The sequence below is a fragment of the Aphelocoma coerulescens genome, unplaced genomic scaffold (genome assembly GCF_041296385.1).
Source record: "Aphelocoma coerulescens isolate FSJ_1873_10779 unplaced genomic scaffold, UR_Acoe_1.0 HiC_scaffold_56, whole genome shotgun sequence".
In the NCBI taxonomy this organism is placed as follows: domain Eukaryota; kingdom Metazoa; phylum Chordata; class Aves; order Passeriformes; family Corvidae; genus Aphelocoma; species Aphelocoma coerulescens.
This window is the reverse complement of record NW_027183905.1, coordinates 1,655,439-1,671,640: the sequence shown is the minus strand read 5'-3', so window position 1 is coordinate 1,671,640 and position 16,202 is coordinate 1,655,439. Positions and strand designations below refer to the sequence as shown.

At 54.9% G+C, this 16,202-nt stretch overlaps 2 pseudogenes; one reads left to right on the top strand and one right to left on the bottom strand.

Moving 5' to 3' along the window:
* Positions 1 to 6,314, bottom strand: part of LOC138101861 (zinc finger protein 850-like) — a 192,789-nt pseudogene extending 186,475 nt beyond the window's left edge.
* Positions 1 to 16,202, top strand: part of LOC138101859 (uncharacterized) — a 678,931-nt pseudogene that overhangs the window by 80,151 nt on the left and 582,578 nt on the right.

The window sequence follows — 16,202 nt, the reverse complement described above, 5'->3', positions numbered from 1 at the left end:
CGCGAGCAACGGGGCAACGATGTCGCGGTGGTGCCGGCAGAGCCTGTCCGCCAGAGCCCGTTTGTACCCCAGTCTGGCTGGATGGCTGTTCCAGCACTGCGCCTGTTTCTCCCCACACGGGCTGTCCCCCACAAACAGCCCCACATCGCTGGCGAGTGCAGTTGCTGCTCCCGCTGTCAGATGCTCCTCTGCACCAACCTCACCCGCTCGGTGCCCTTAATGAAGTGACACTCGGACTTCATCATCCCCTGGAACACCCCTGTGTGTGCGGGACACAGCTCAGGGGGTGCCCCCCTGCAGCCCCCAGCACGCCCAGAGCTCCGGGAGCCACCCCGGATCCCCGCTCCGCACCCCCTGTGCCCCACGGCCGCCATGGGACCCTCCTGCCCGTGCTCTGACTTCCTCTTTTCCACCCTTCTCCCTATATCAGTTAAATTGATGACACCAAAATAATAACAGCAGGAGAATGAGAAGGAAAAGAAGACCCTTAAAACACCCTCCCCCTCCTGCCTCCTTCCCAGGGGCTGTGGGGGCATCTCTGCATCCGGCACCTCCATCTTTGGAGCTGCCAGGAATTGGCTCTGCCAGACATGGAGAAAGCTTCCAGATCCTTCTCTCAGAAGCCACCTCTCAACCAACCCTGCTGCCAAAACCAGGCTGTGCAAGCCCAATAGAGCCCCAAAACTGGGGACCCAGGTATCCAGGAGCTCAGCTGCACTCCAAAATGGGGAGGGACATGTCCAGGGGCTCAGCTTTGCCCAAAAACAAGGCCCCAGCTGAGGGCATTCTCTGCTTGGCTGAGCGCTGCCTGAGGGCTGGGGCTGCAGCAAGGGGGGACACCCTCCTCCAGCGGAGATGTCCCGAAAATAGGGGACCCACACAACCCCCCACAACCCCCGGGGCTGGGCTGGCCCTGCCTGGATGCCTGGAGACACCAAAACCACTCTGTCCCTGCCCTCTGCTACTGCACAGGGACAGGAAATACAAGGAAAGGTCCAGGAGCTGAGAGAAGGACCAGGAGAGATCCCGCCCCAAGCACCAGCACGGGCACAACACACCCAGCCTGGGCACAGGGAGGGAATTTATTACCAACCACATCACAGCAGCACAAGGAGAAGGCAAAGAAATCTCTCCAACACCTTCCCCCCACCCAGCGCGGATCACCCGGAACAGGGGTCACCAGGGCTCTGCCCCACGGGGGTCACTGGGGATCATCCAACGCCGATCCTCCCACGGGGGATGGAGCTGGAGCAGCACACGAAGCTCTTCCCGCACTCGGGGCATTCGCAGGGCTTCCCTTAGCGGTGCCTCCGTTGGTGTTGGGTCAAGTGAGAGCTGTGTGAGAAGCTCTTCCCACACTGGGGACACTCGTAGGGCCTCTCCCCAGTGTGGATGCGCCGGTGGGTGATGAGGGTGGAGTTTTGATTGAAGCCCTTCCCACAGTCGGGACAGTGGAAGGGCCTCTCCCCAGTGTGAATGCGCTGATGTCTGAGGAGATCAGAGCTGGTCTGAAACCTCTTCCCACACTCAGAACACTCGTAGGGCCTCTCCCCAGTGTGGGTGCGCTGGTGTGCCCTCAGGGTGGAGCTCCACCCGAAGCTCTTCCCACAATGCAAACACTCATAGGGCCGTTCCCCGGTGTGGACCACCTGGTGCTGGATCAGCTCGGAGCTCCTGATGAAGCCCTTCCCACATTCCCCACACTCATAGGGCCTCTCCCCAGTGTGGATCCTCCGGTGCCGGATCAGGCTGGAACTCCAGCTGAAGCCCATCCCACATTCCAAGCACTTGTGGGGCTTCTCCCCACCCTGAGGCTTCTCCCCCAGCTCCGAGCTCCCCCTGGATCTCCGGCTGCCTTCCCGGCACAGGGGTGCTCTTTCCTCCTTGGATCTCTCTGGGCTGCGTTTGCAGCCCCTCCTCGTGCGGCATCTCGGAGGGTTTTCCTCTTCCTCCATCCGGCCACACCTTGGGACTGGCAAATCCTGGTTTGGGGGAAAAAACAAGGGGTGACCACGATGGGCTGGGGGTTCCTCCTGCCCAGGTCCATCACCGGGCATCTTGTGTCTGTAAAAATCTCAGAAACACAGAGACTCAGCTCAAAAGTCCCCCAGACATCAAGACACAGACCAAGAACTCCCAAAACATCAAGATTCAGACAAAACGCCCTCCAAAATATAAACATTCAGCCCCCATAAAATACCAAAGCACCAACATGGAGCCCAAGAAACCTCAGAAACACCAAGATTCACCCACGGGAAAATCGTGGATCCCCCTCCCTGATCACCTGCTGGATGGGGGGGGCAACGCTCCTGGGACTGGGGGGAGGCTGCAGATACAGCGAGTGATGGAACCTTGCGGTGCCTCCTCTTCCTGATCCTCCTCCTCGTCCTGTATCCCTACTCTTCCTCATATGCCTCTTCCTCACACTACTCCTTCTCCTGCAGAATCCCACCTGCTGCTCCCACGGGCATCGTTTCACCATTCTGGTCTCCAGCCCTGCTCCTCCAGCCTTTCTCCTCCTCCCCCCAGGCCCAGCACCCAGCCCTGGCTCGCTCTGCCCCCCAGAGCTCTCGGATCGCACAGCACGAGCAGCGATGCAGCTGCGGCAGCTCGGGCTGGGGCAGCGCTGGGCTCTCGGCCGCTCCTGCCCGCACTCGGCCCCCGCCGCAGCCACTTCTGCCAGCACAGCACGGCCCGGCCCGGCCTTGGCGCTCCCCCCCTCCCACCTCCCCAAATTCCCCTGGCGGGGGGCGCCAAGGCCGGGCCACACGTGGGCTCCAGCTGGGGAGCGCCGGGCGCTGCGGCTCTGCCTGGCAACTGCTGAGTCACCAGCGCCGCGCCTTCTGATTGGCTGAGCGCTGCCTGAGGGCCGCGCCTGCACCAAGGGGGGACACCCTGCTCCAGGGGGGATGTCCCGAAAACCGGGCACCCCCAGCGAACCAACAACACCAACGCCTCCTTACAAACACATGCTCTGAATCTGCTCGGACACAGCCACACGCACTTGCACACAAGCAAGTGACAGCACAAACCAGCAGCTCCACAAAATGGCACTGACTGACACACACTGCTGCTCAGCCAAGCTCCTGCTCAATTCCTCAACTTCCAGAACAACAACAAAGCCTGAACAGAACCATGGACATCGTTTCCTATACAAAAGGGGACAATGTTGAGGTAGTTTGCACATTCTCCCAGAGCTAATTAAGGACATGGACACCCAGCACGGGTAAAAAGGGAAGTTGAGAAGGGGTCTCGGCAACAGGGGACGGATGGTGTTGGTGTGCTGGGAAGGGATTGGTTGAAGGGAGTGTGCAGGAATATGGTTAAGGCAAACAGCAGCAGGAGGAATCTATGTGGTAAGAAAGGAAAAGGAAGATGGGAAAGAGGAGGAAGAGAAAAAAGTGAGGACTGGGATGCTTTTCAGCACCATCTTATCCTCAACATTTGCAAGCTGATCCAGATCTTTTGTATCCCTGGTCTCCAGGACAGGGAAACAAAGAAATTCAGGATTTCAGGGGTTTTCTCTGTGGTGGGGAGCAGCAGGACAGGGCAGCACGGGCTGGGGGCCTGTGGGGAGCTGTGGGGCCGGGCCGGGGCTGTGGGGCAGCCGGGGCTCAGCGCCGGGCACTGCCTGACCCCAGCACCCCCCAGGCAGGGCCGGCAGTGGCCCCCGGCCCCCAGGAGGCTGCGGAATGTGGAAGGATCAGGATTTTCTTTCATCGATCTTGTTTGGGTCACTGGAGAAACAAATGATTTTGCAGAAAGCTCAGCAGCTGTCAGAGGATGAGCACCCACAGGCACTGAGGGGGCTGCAGGAGAGGCACAAGAAGCCCCTGCAGCACTTGGCCAGAAAGGCTCAGCAGGGCAATGCAAGAAGGGATGAGCAAAAGGCCAAGGTGAAGGCAAAGGCCATGGCAGAGTTTCTACAGCCCCCCAGGGATGAACCGCAGGGCCCAAGGGGGCCCCAGCACCCAGGGGACGGCGGCGGCCACAAGCACCTGGCACAGGCATTGCCCTCCTCGGCACGGCAGAGCCCACCCAAACAGCCCCTGGCAAGGAATCAGGGGTCCATCTGCAGGCCAGAAGGACACTGCAAGCACAGACAGCAGCACTCTCAGCACCAGCAAGTCCACCCCACATGGACATGGATTGTCACGGCTGGCAGAGCTCCCAGCAGACCAGGGACCCACCGCACCAGAGCCCTTGAGAACATTCAGGGCGTGTCTGGATCGAGACGAGGCTGCTCCTGATGGACACAGGGGCCTCTCGATCCACTCCGAATCTGACACCTAAGGGGGGAAATTGTCAAGAAGTTCTTTCATTATCCATGGAATAAGGGGGAAAGATTGCCAGGTGTGTTTTATTCAACCACTATCAGTAGATGTGGGGGATGGGTTTGAAACGCATCAATTTCTGTTTGTTCCTAATTGTGATTATAATTTACTGGGAAGGCATTTGGTGGATGAAGTGGGAATGCAAATTCATATTGTCAAAGGAGATACAGAGGCTAATGCTGCTGGACCTTGGTGTCAAATGTCTGCGAAGGCCTCTGCTGAAGGGAACCCAGAAGTGTGGGCAGCCCCACGGAAATAGGGAAAATCAGATATGGAGCCTCTCCAAATTCCTCTGGAGCATCCAGGACAAGTGGTGTCTAAAAGCAATACCCTGTTCCAAGGGAGGCAAGGAAGGGGTTACAGCCTCTTACTGAGTCCCTGCTAAAGGCAGCGCTTCTGGAGCCAGGCATCTCTCCCTACAACACTCCTCTCCTGCCAGGCAAGAAACCCCATCATGGACACCAGAAGGAAAGCACAATTTTCAAGGCTTCAAAAGCAGATTAACTGAGCCTCCTGCCCTGGCCCTCCCAGACAGGGAAAAACCATTTGAATTGCATGTGGATGTTAATCAGGGCCATGCCAAAGGAATTCCTGGGCTCAAATGTTTCACCCAGTGGCCAGAGAGTGGCCTCATTGTCTTATTGCAGAATTGTGCAGCCCTGGCTTTAATGGGAACTGAGGCCTGAAAACTGACAGCAGCAGAATCTCGGATTGTTCAAGCCTGGCATCAAGGTAAAGCTTTGTTAACCAAAGGAGCCTCTAAATGGATGAGCAGCGCTGGGTTCTTACAGAATGAAACTTGTTGGATGGAACAGGAGGATTCAGAGTTGAGGACAGGGCAAGGGTTGAACCCAGCCTCCTGTTTGAACGGCCCTGGACACGGGGCTGGCAAGAAACCCATGGCTGCAGTCAAGTGACAGAGCTCCAGAGCCGGCCTAGGAGAGATTGACCAGACATTCCCTGGCCTGAGGGAGAAAAGGTGTTTAGGGATGGGGCTGCAAGGGCAGCAGAAGGGAAAAGAGTGACAAGACACGCTGCTCTTAAGGAAAGGGAAGGAGACAAAGCGCAGCTCAGCACCCGCATGCTCAGCTCAAAGGGCCGAGCTGGGGGTACCTGGAAGAGCCTGGCACTGAAATGCCCTGAGCAGGAAGGCTTCAATATCTTCTGCTAACAGCATGGCAGCTCACAGCGGGGCAGAAGCATTTCCAACTGCTTCAGCAATCCCTGCATCAGTTCTTAAGGCATGTTTGGAACAAACAATTCCAAGAGATGGGATTGTGGAAGCAATAGACACAGACAGGGGGACTCATTTTACAGGAAAGATCCTTCAGGCCATTCTGGCTGCTTTAGGAACACAGTGGGACCTCCAAACGCCCTGGCACCCCCAGAGTTCGGGTCAGGTGGAAAGAATGAATGGGGAAATAAAGAAACACCTTCTGAAGCTGCTGAGAGAAACCAAGATGCCACGGGTACGGCTGCTGCCATTGGCTTTGGCAAGAAGAAGAGCCAGACCCAGGCCAGATATTCAATTATCTCCCCCGGAATTCATGTTTGGAATTCCTTACCGTGGTGTGATAAATGAGTGAATTCCTTACCCTGGTGTGATAAATGAGTGAATGATAAATGTTGTCTTTCACAGATATGATTTTAACACTTACAAGTGATGATGGATTGTGTAGAAATAGTGTTAAGGTAAAATGTATTTAAGTAGAAACAAGATTAAGGTAAATTGTAACTTTGAAATAGTTGTAGTATGTTAAGAAATGTATTAATAAACACATGGTAATACATGTCTTTTGAGCTGAGAAACTACAGAGCCAGGAACCAAGACATCTTAGAGAAACAAAGAAGATAAACCGCATGCATCCCAGGAAGATTGTTACCTCATCAGAGCTCACACCGCCCAAGGGAACTGGCAGCTGCAAATGAGGCTGGAGACTGCGGAGGCACCGGAGAGAGGGGGCCTGTCTGCAGTTCTGAAGCGATCCAGAGGACTGAGGCGGTGTCCTGCTGGGGGAAGGGGCAGAAACGGGACAGGGGGAAAGGGGAGGGAAGTGTAAATTCCTTTCTGGGTTAATGAATATGTAACAGTTCAGGAGAGTACTTAAGCCCACAGTAAAATGAATGGAGGGCGCCTCTGGCAACATTGCCAAGCGCCCCAGGCTGTGATTTGCCCTTGTTCTACTAATAAATGTTCAATGTTATATTACTAAAAACTTAGCTTCTGCATTCATTTTCTTCAGCCTTGATCCTCATACACTTAAAAGGTTGTTGGAGAGTTTTTGTTCTTCCCACAGTTTTGGTGACAAGATTACATCATTAGAAGGCTTTTTCTTAATAATCCTACTTTGATATTGTCAGTTGGATTTGGGCCAAAGGTTTGAGAGTCAATTTTTAGTCTTAGGACAAGAAGTAGCAAAAATCTTTATTGCTTTGGGGCTTTTTTGTGTATGTGTGTGCGTGGCTGTTAGTGATGGCAGAATTTTGGAATGGGTTTTTCAATATTCACCTGTAGGTTGCATTTTGCAAAACCGGAAGAGCTTTAAAACTGACCCTTTCCCTCATAAACAGTTTAAAAATATGAAAAAAAAAAAAAGGGGGGGGAAAGCGCCGCTTTTGGGGGGGCCCACTTGTGAGTCACCTGATGGCTGCCCTGGAAGAGAAGCTTCCTTCCAGGCAGCCAGCAGAGGAGCTTTAGAAATGCAAATTATCTCTGCTGGGGGAAGTGTGCACAATGTGCCAGGCTCTCCTTGCCTGCCAGAGGAATTGGGCTGATTCCCTCTGCCCCTCACCCCAAGCTCTGCCTCCCTGCACAGACGGAATTTGCATCGCTAAAGGCAGAGCCCACACTGAGCATCTCTGACTCTGCCACAGAAATCCCTGAAGCTGCAAAGGAAAACAGCAAACGGAGAATGTTGGGAGAACTTCACTCACAAAAGCGGGGGGGAATCATCCCTCACCCCACTCCAACATCTGCTGGCACTGTCTGTGTTATACAGGGTGCGTTTGACCACTGGGCTGCTTTTGCTGCCACAAGGTCAGCGAAATCACTTGGGAATCCAAGGATGTGATGATTTAATCAGAGAAAAGAGGTCAATTGATGCATCCCTGGCATTTCTGGGAGCGCCCAAAAATGGGGAAAAGATGAACGGCCACCAGAACAAATCCTACAACACCATGGAGCAGCCCCTGGGAACGCAAACGAATTCATACCAGGTGCCAGAGAACCCAGTGATCATTTCAATGCATCATTAGATTACAAGCTGTCCTCCAAATCAGAACCAAGCACACAGCTCCAGCTCCTGACCTTCTCAGCCACCAATCCACTCCCATGAGCAACGCCACATTTCACCCTGGGATGGCATCAGATCCTCTTTCAGCAGAAGGACCAGGAGGTTGGGGAAAATTAAAGGACTCAAACTGCTCTTGGCAAAGAGATGGCCAAGGAAAAGTGGTGAAACAGAGAACAAAGGAAAGAAGAAAGCAGCTCATGTACTGCTCCAAACGAGGAAAGGGTGGGAATGGGACACGTTTTCGTGGTTCCCTGGCAGACCATGGGTTAAACGAATGCTGTTTCTCCTCTCAGGTGCTACAGCAACTCTCATCTTTTTACCATGCACCACACCTTGCTCAGTGCAGCTCATTCAGCAGGGGATCAAGGGCATGCAGGTGGCAGCCAGGCCTCCTGACCCAGAAACGGCTACAAAAGGACACAGAATGAGGTCACTGAGAATAATCCCAAAACCAAAGAAGGCCCAGGAAAAACAGATTAAGGCATTTTTAAAGTTTGTAAAGAGAAGCACTGAAAAATAAGAAGGGGGGGATTCAAAGGAAAAAAATGAACGTGTCTTTACAAACAGATGCTGTGAATCCCATTGGAGATAGGGACAGGGACTTGGAGATAAGGAACTAAGACAGAAACCATAAATTTCAGAAAATGTTACTAACTGACACGAACTGCTGCTCAGCCAAGCTCTTGTGAAATTCCTGAACTTCCCGAAGAAGAACAAAGCCTTAACAGAGCCATGAATATCGGATGTTCTACAAAGTCGGGGTGCACATTAAGGGACACATGCAGCAGGCGCATCGGGAAGTCTGTACCTTCCAAGGACCTCAGCCACGGGGGAAAGGGACACGGAGATGCGGCCGGGAAATCGGCATAAAAAGGAGGCTGCGTCCTCCAACACTTGGACAGACCCCACGGGAAATGCCCCGTGGCATCTCCCTTGGTCCAGGAATAAAGTTCCTTTTACAGGACTCCTCCGGCTCCTCTGGGGACACAAACCTCTGGCCACGGGAACTTTCCCGCACACTCCCGCCGACGGGGCAGCCACCTCTGTCCTACCCACAGCAGCCGGGACGAGCCAGCGCTGCTCCGGCACCGGCTCCTGCCGAGGCAGCAGCGGCAAGGAGAGCGCGGGCAGCCGCTCCCGCAGCGCCCTCACGCCAGGGCGAACACGGCGCCCACACGGCACAACGAACCCGCCCCAGCCCCCTGCCGCCCCCTCCGCCCGCAGCCAGCGCCGAGCCCCGCCAGAACCGAGCGCGGCTCCCACCTGCGCTGGGGCCGCCTCCGAGCTCCGCCGCCGCCTCACCGGGCTCCGGCCGCCGCCGCCGCTCCCGGGCCCGCACAGACGCTCCGCCAATGGCGCCTCTGCTGCGCCACGGCCGCCCTGCCGGCGGCTCCGGGCCCGGGCTGCTCCCCGCTCCGACCAATCAGCGCGCCAGAACCACGACTGACGGCAGCACCGCCCAATCGCAGCGAGGGGCGGGCTCTGCACACGGCCCAGCCTCGCCCCGCGCTCCCAGCGCCCCCCGGGCTGCGTGAGGGGAAAGCCGCAGCTGAGGAACAGCCCTGGAACGGGCCCGGCCTGAGCCGCCATTCAGCTGGGAAGGGAAACAAAGCTCTCCGCTGCTCCCGGCCCGACTTGCCCAGCCCTGCGTGTTGGCTGCCTCCGGCTCCTTGGGAAGCCCTGCAGCCTCCCGACTCCCGCCCCTAATTCGGAGCATCAGTGCATGGCTTTGATTTCGTTGTTCAGGCTTGGCTATGGGCTGTCCTGGTCTGCTGCATTTTCTGGGTTCCTCTTGGATCCTTTGAGCAACAGGCTGTGCCCCGGGAGGATCCTTTGTGCTCCTTTGTGACAGAGGAGAACCTTCCAGGCGGTTCTTGCGGGAGCTGCTGCTGTGATGTCACGGGAACGCTGCCGCGTCCTCGCCGTGTTCCCGTTGCTGTGGGCACGGAGCCCTCAGTGTCCAGAGCGGCTCTGGGCGCCCGCTGGTTGCCGGAGGATCCTCCTGCCCGAGGCATTCTCAGCAGCCAGCCCAGCCCCTGCCGGGTGTCCTTCTGTGCTTCCAGGGGTACAGTCTGCCACGTGTGCAGCACGGCCAAAATGATCCAGCAAGCGGTTGCTGCAGTTTGCACTCTGTACTCTGTGGCTTATTCGGGGTATTTTTTAGCCCACTTGGCACGTAAGTCGAGGTTTTCCCTGGCTGCAGCGTCGGTGCCTTCGGGCTTGCTGTGTGCTTTCTGTTCTCCCACTGGAACTGAGCTGCCTTTGTAACCAAATTGCCATTAAGACACCGCTGGTTTGGGAGAGCTCCTGCCAGCAGCTGCAGCTGAAAAAGGGGGTGTCTGCAGCCAGCGGGGCGTGCACAGCATTTGCAATGGGGCCGGGGGGGTTCTGTTCCCTCAAGCGCAGAGTCTGTGCCAGCAGAGCCTGGAACTCCCTGCGTTGGCTGCTGCAGCCAAGGGCTGACACAGCCCAGGATTCTGTGCTGTTCTCTTGCTTGCTGTGTGAAGGGACTGTGGCTCCTGGAGGGATGTTGTGGAAGCAAAATGCTCTCTCGGGGTGTCCTTGCTCCGTGGGAGTTCCCACCACGGGCAGGTTTTTCCTAACAGCATCTGGTTCGTGTTGCCTGTCCCGTTGCAGGGCACCTCACGCGTGGATCCCGAGCAGCTCCTCCTTCGGTGAGTGGGAAAGGAACCTTTGGTGGTCGGAATTGTGCAGAGAGTTGTGAGCTTGGCGTGTGGCAGTCGAGCGCCAGCCTGGGAGGCTGAAGGAAAGTTCCTGCCAGTGTCTTTGCAGCAGCAGCAGCAGCAGCAAAGGGATCCCTGGCACTTTTCTCCTTCTCTGCTGAAGAGCTTTTGAAGAGCTGCAGGTCTGGTTTTGCAGGCAGAAGATTGCTTGCTGGCTTTAGCCACGGTGGAATATGGAATGCCCAGCAATAAGTGGCAATGTCGACTTTAGCCCCTTCCTAGTTTGAACAGCTCTGAATCCCATTTCTGCTTAGTGCAGCTGGATGTGTAGCTGAGGATAAATAAGGCGATAACTGAGATAGAACTTCCCGTCCCTCACGCTACCATCTGTCCACAGGGCACAAAAGCAGCATCAGCTCCTCCTCTGTTTCCCTGTGCTTCCCAAGAGGAGGAAGACAGCAGTGAACTTCCCGCTGTTCTGGGGGATGATGGTGAACTTCCCTCCGTCCCGGGAGACCACAGTGAACCTCCCTCTGTCCCGGGAGATGAGGGCAAACATCCCACGGTTTGGGAATACAACAGTGAAGCTCCTGTGGTGTGGGGCGAGGATGGTGGACATGACCCGGTGTGGGACGAGGACAACGAGGCTCCAGTGCCATGGGACAAGGACGACGGACATCTCCCAGCGTGGGATGAGGACAGAGGACATCCTGGGATTTGGGAAGAGGAGGCTGCAATTCTCCCAGCATGGGAAGAGGACGGAAAACGTCCCATGGCTTGGAAAGAAGACCAGGAACCTGCTGAATATTGGGAAGAGGATGGGGAACCTCCCTCTGCTTGGGAAGAGGACACTGAACCTCCCTCTGCTGCGGGATCCTGGGCTGAACATTCTGACAGCAGCACAGCCCTGCAGCCAGAGGGCAGAGAGGAGTGGTGCCTGATGCAGCTGAGTACGTCTGCTGTGCTGCTGTGTGCCAGAGCAGGGTGCTGCGTGTGTGTCTCAGCATCAGCTGCACCCAGGCTTGCTGTGCAGCTGAATGTCACAGAGTCATTTATTGTCCTTGCCCAGCTGAGAGCAAGGGGCTCCCGGCCCCAGGGAGTGGGGCTGCATTTTGGCCCTGCTGCAAGGCGGGGTCTCCATCTGGGAGGGAGCGTCTTCCATGTGGTTTCTTTCAGGGAGCACCGTGAGCGTGGGGGAGCCTGCCGAGAAATACCTGGAACTGGAGCAGGTTGGCCAAGGGTAAGTGCACGGCAGTTACTTCTGCACAAGCAGGGGCCAGGTATTTGCTGGTGCAGGATCAAGTGAGAAGCCAGGCAAGCTGCAAACAGCTTCAGACACTGGGCCACGATCCTGCTGTCTCTCAGTCCTGATCACAATTGGTAACTGTGGTCAGAAGGCACCGTCAGAGGCCCCTGAGGCTGGCAGTGTCCTGCCTGCAGCAAGGAGCAGGACCTGGAAGATCTTCTGTCCCTGGAATTTGATTGCCTGAAAGAGCAGCTCACCATCTGGTGACTGTCAGAAAACAGTTCTCAAGAAGATTCCTTTCAAATAGTTTGCTTCCAAAAATATCCACTGGTCAGGATTATTAACATAATGGTTTAGAAACAGAAACCAGAGATGAACTAATAAGTGCTCTTTTCAGCACAGGTAGTAAACCCTGTACATTCAGTAACAGACACAGAGCTGCTGCATTCGAGGGGAAAATGCATCAGCTGCCTGATGGCAGGGCCCTTGTGGATCCTGCAGCTCATAGGCAGGAAATGGAAAAGGATGAAATACATTCTTTTCCAGTTCTTTAGACACCTACTCCCACCCTAGGTTTTGGACTAAAGTAATTCAGTGTGGACATTTGGGATTTGCTCCAGCCCTTTTCCTTCGTGTTGGGCCTCAGTTTTCTCTCGCACGCCTTGTGTGGCACAGGGCTGGTGGCTGCTGCGCTGCTGTTTGAAGGGTCGATGCACCCAGGTGTTTTGTAAACGCTGCAGGCAGCAGAGATCTCCTGTCTGGGCTGGCTTTCACTCCCAGGGCCTAAAGCGCTGCTTCTTTCTTCTCTGCTGTTCTGTCTCCAGGGCTTTCGGAACCGTTTATAAAGGACTCGACAGGGCCACTGGAGGAGAGGTCAGTGTCACCACGCCCAGTGTGTCGGGCAGCTCTCGAGGGCTTTCCCCTCTGCTGGGAGCTGTGGCTGCAGCTTTGTGGGGCCAGCAGAGCTTTCCTGCACAGGCTGTTCCACTGAAGGCACAGCAGTGTCAGCCTGCAGAGCACGGCTGGGACAGACTTGAGCCTTCTGAAGTGCCCAAAGGAATGCAAGGAGGGCAGTGGTGTCTGTCAGAGCAGGACACGCTGGCTTGGTCTTCATATCTGAAAACATCAGTGCATCAGCTGGTGGAGGCTGAGGCCTAATTTATCTTCATCCCAGCCTCAGACAGGAACACTGTTTAGCAGTTTTTCCACCCTGCGTTTCATCTTCCAAGAGTACCTCAAGACCTAATGAGGGAGTGCTCCTTCTTGGGATCAGTTTGGGGTTTTAGTCCTACTGCAGCTGTTCCCAGAGAGAGGGAGAGGAATGAGAAGATGGATGTGCAGAGCAAAGCTCTCTCCTAAACCCTGCAGCTGTGTTTGGGTCTGGTGTCAGTGACAGCCCATGACAGGGATCATCTGAGCAATGTTTGTGCGTGTTTGCTCTGTTGTGCAATCCCAAACAGAGCAGTTGCGTTTGAAATCATGACCAAATCCCCCAGGATTGCTAAAGGGTTCCCGGCTGTTTTGCTCTGTTTTCACAGAACCAGAATTACTTCCTGCTTGCAAAATGTGTTTGAATGATAATGAGAGTGGTGGTAAACGAAGGCGGTTTGAGAAGACTGCAGGTGCAGAGAATGCTGTGAGAGCTTTGAGGCTGAGAGCTGAGGGCCCATTTCTGCAGAGCTTCCAAGGCCAAATGTCTCTGGCCCTGTGTCCTGTAAGCGGCCCCGCAGCGAGCAGAGAAATGGGCTGTGGGAATGTCACTTGCTGAGCCCGGGTGTCCCATCCCAAGGCAGTTTGGCACAGCCCGGCTCCGTCACTCCACAAAGACTCGCTCCGTGTTTGCTGCGGCCTCCTGCCCCAGACTCCTCCAGTTCAAGGGCTGCAATGTCTTTTCAGGTGGCCATAAAGAAAATGAGTCTCAGAGGGCAGAACAGGGAACGAGCTGTGAATGAGATCCTGGTCCTGAAGGACAAGAAGAACCCCAACATTGTCAGCTTTTTGGACAGGTGAGTGCTTCAGCTCTTATCCCGTGCACGGGCCCTGCGTTAATCTCTCCTGGCATCCGCAGTCTGTAGCCTGTTTTAAAAAAGCCTCACCCGGCCGTAGCTTCCCAAAACAACAGCCTGTCAGTTCACTCCCTCTTTGTGCTTTTGTTGCTTTGGTTTGGTTTTTCCTTCAAGCTGACCCCATTTCCTGCGTCTTACAACAAGTGCTGGTAGACCCTGTCAGAAATTATTTCCCTTGGCTTCTCCTTCCCAACTCTTTTCCATTGCTGCAGATGCCAGGAAGACCAGGTTCTTGTTTCCAGAAATGCCTCATGTGCCCATTTTGCAATGGCCTTGCCTGTTTCTGAAGGGACTTGCTGCAAGGTTTTCCAAACACTTGACCACTTTTGTCCTAAGTGCGGCACGGCCTCCTGCCCTGGATAACTCTGGAAGTTGTGTTGCCTTGTTCTGGAGGGAACGGTGGAACTGCTGAGTTCAGATGCTGAACCAGCTGGGGGCAAGTGTTGTGCTTCCACATTGATCTGGGCTGTTGCTGAACTGCATTTTTCACTTGCTTGCCATCTAAGGCCTCTCCTTTCCCACAGCCGTCTCCTTCTCCTTTAGACTGTGCAGATCCCAAGGACTGTGCAGCCTGGCAGGAATGTCTCTGCATCGGATTCTGTCCTCATTTACAAGTGACCTGGAAACAAAACTCCACTCGAGGCTTTTCCATCAGGGAATTGAGCAGTGCACGTTCATCTCCACGCCATTGTTTGCCTCTTCCAGCTTCCTTGTTGATGAAGATCTCTGGCTGGTGATGGAATACATGGATGGAGGAACTTTGCAGGACGTTGTCAGACAGACACGCATGGCTGAAGGAGAGATGGCAGCTGTCAGTCGGGAGGTGAGGGATCCTGCTCGTGCTTCCCATGGCTTGGACACAATGCTCCTTCCAAGCAGGGCCTGAGAACAGGAGTGGCTCCATGCTCAGAGCTTTGTTTCTGTGTTGTTTTTATGAGCTGCAGAAGAAAGAGCCTCTGAAGTGAACGGCCTGCCAGTGTCACTGCACTTCCACTCTGCTCTTGTCCTCTTTCCTGATCTTTGTGGGACTCTCTGTCTTTTTTGATTTGATTTGCTGTTCTCAGCTTTGCCTTGAACCATTTGCCCAGAGCTTGTCTGCACTGCACTCCTGGCCTGGCACAGCAAACTGCTGCTGGCAGAATTCTAAACTGTCCTTTCTTGTGTGCTGTATTCTGGCCATGGATTTCCACCCTCGTGTTTCTTGCTCTCTCTCAGTGTCTGCAGGGCCTGGATTTCCTCCACTCAGACCGGGTGATCCACAGAGATCTGAAGAGCTCCAACATCCTTCTGGCAACGGACGGCTCTGTCAAGCTGGGTGGGTGTTCCTGGTCAGGCACGGCGCTCCCGGGCTGCGGGTGTGGGGCTGCTTCCCAGTGACGGCCAGAGCCCCACAAGTGCTGCTGGTGGTGGTGCCCGGCCCCTGCTGGCAGCTGAGAGCGGCTGCCCCATGCAGAGAGCTCAGGAGAGGAGCAGGGTGTCAGCAGTGGCTTTGCTCTGGGTGTGGCCCTTGCAGAGGGGCGGGAGTTGGAATCTGAAGCTTCAAGGGAATCACTAAAAGCCACTGCATGAAAGCTGAGAGTTCCTTTAAGGGTCCACTTCCATCTTGCCTTGGCTACAGCCCTGCGGACTTTTCCAGCTGGATTCAGCCCTGCATTCTCAGACTGAGAGTGGGCAATCTTTGTGCTTGGTTTCCTCATTCCAGCTGCCTTTGACAGTGTTTGTTTCTGTCCTCAGCTGATTTTGGCCTCTGCGCTCAGCTGAGCCCTGAGCAGGAGCAGTGCAGCTCCATGGTGGGCACTGCTCACTGGATGGCCCCAGAGGTTGTGACCAGTTCTCCTTATGGCCCCAAGGTGGACATCTGGTCCTTGGGCATTGTGACCATCGAGATGGTGGAAGGAGAACCTCCTTACTTCGAGCACACGGCGGCCATGGTAAGAGGCAAATTTCCCAGAGTTTGCAGAGGCCGGAGAGCACAGTGGGACCCCGCCCTGGGCGGAGCAGCTGGAGGGCTCTGCCCATCGGGAAGGGAATTCCCAGAGGACTTGAGCCTGAGCACAGACAAATATTCTGCAGTCTCCAGAATTTGCTTTGGGTTTTAAGTTGTTGCAGCTCTTCTGTCTGCGAGGATGACCTGAAAAGATGAAGCCAGAGCATCAGCTCTAATCTTATCTTGCAGAAAACCCCAGACCAACCCCAAAACCCACACCCAAACCCAACAAGTTTTCTGAAGGAGTTCCTGAAAGAGGTTCTGCGAGATGAACTCCCCCTGACTCTTCTCACTGGGAAACTTGTCTAAAACATGCAGATGATTGTTTAACATCCCCATAGTCTAACATATTTCTTTCCTAGCCCAAGCTACTTTCTCCATGGCACCAAGGCTGAGCTTTCAGCAACCCAAACCTCGGGTTCCTTGCCTGGCAGTTTCTGGGATGGAACATCTTGAATGCATTTACTTGAGTGTCAGTGGCACTGCAGGGATGCATTTGATGTAAGAATCCTTGGAAATACCACAGGCAGACCACAGTGACTCTTGCAAATGGCCTGTAAAGCTGGTGTCCGTATTTGGAGAAGCAAAATGG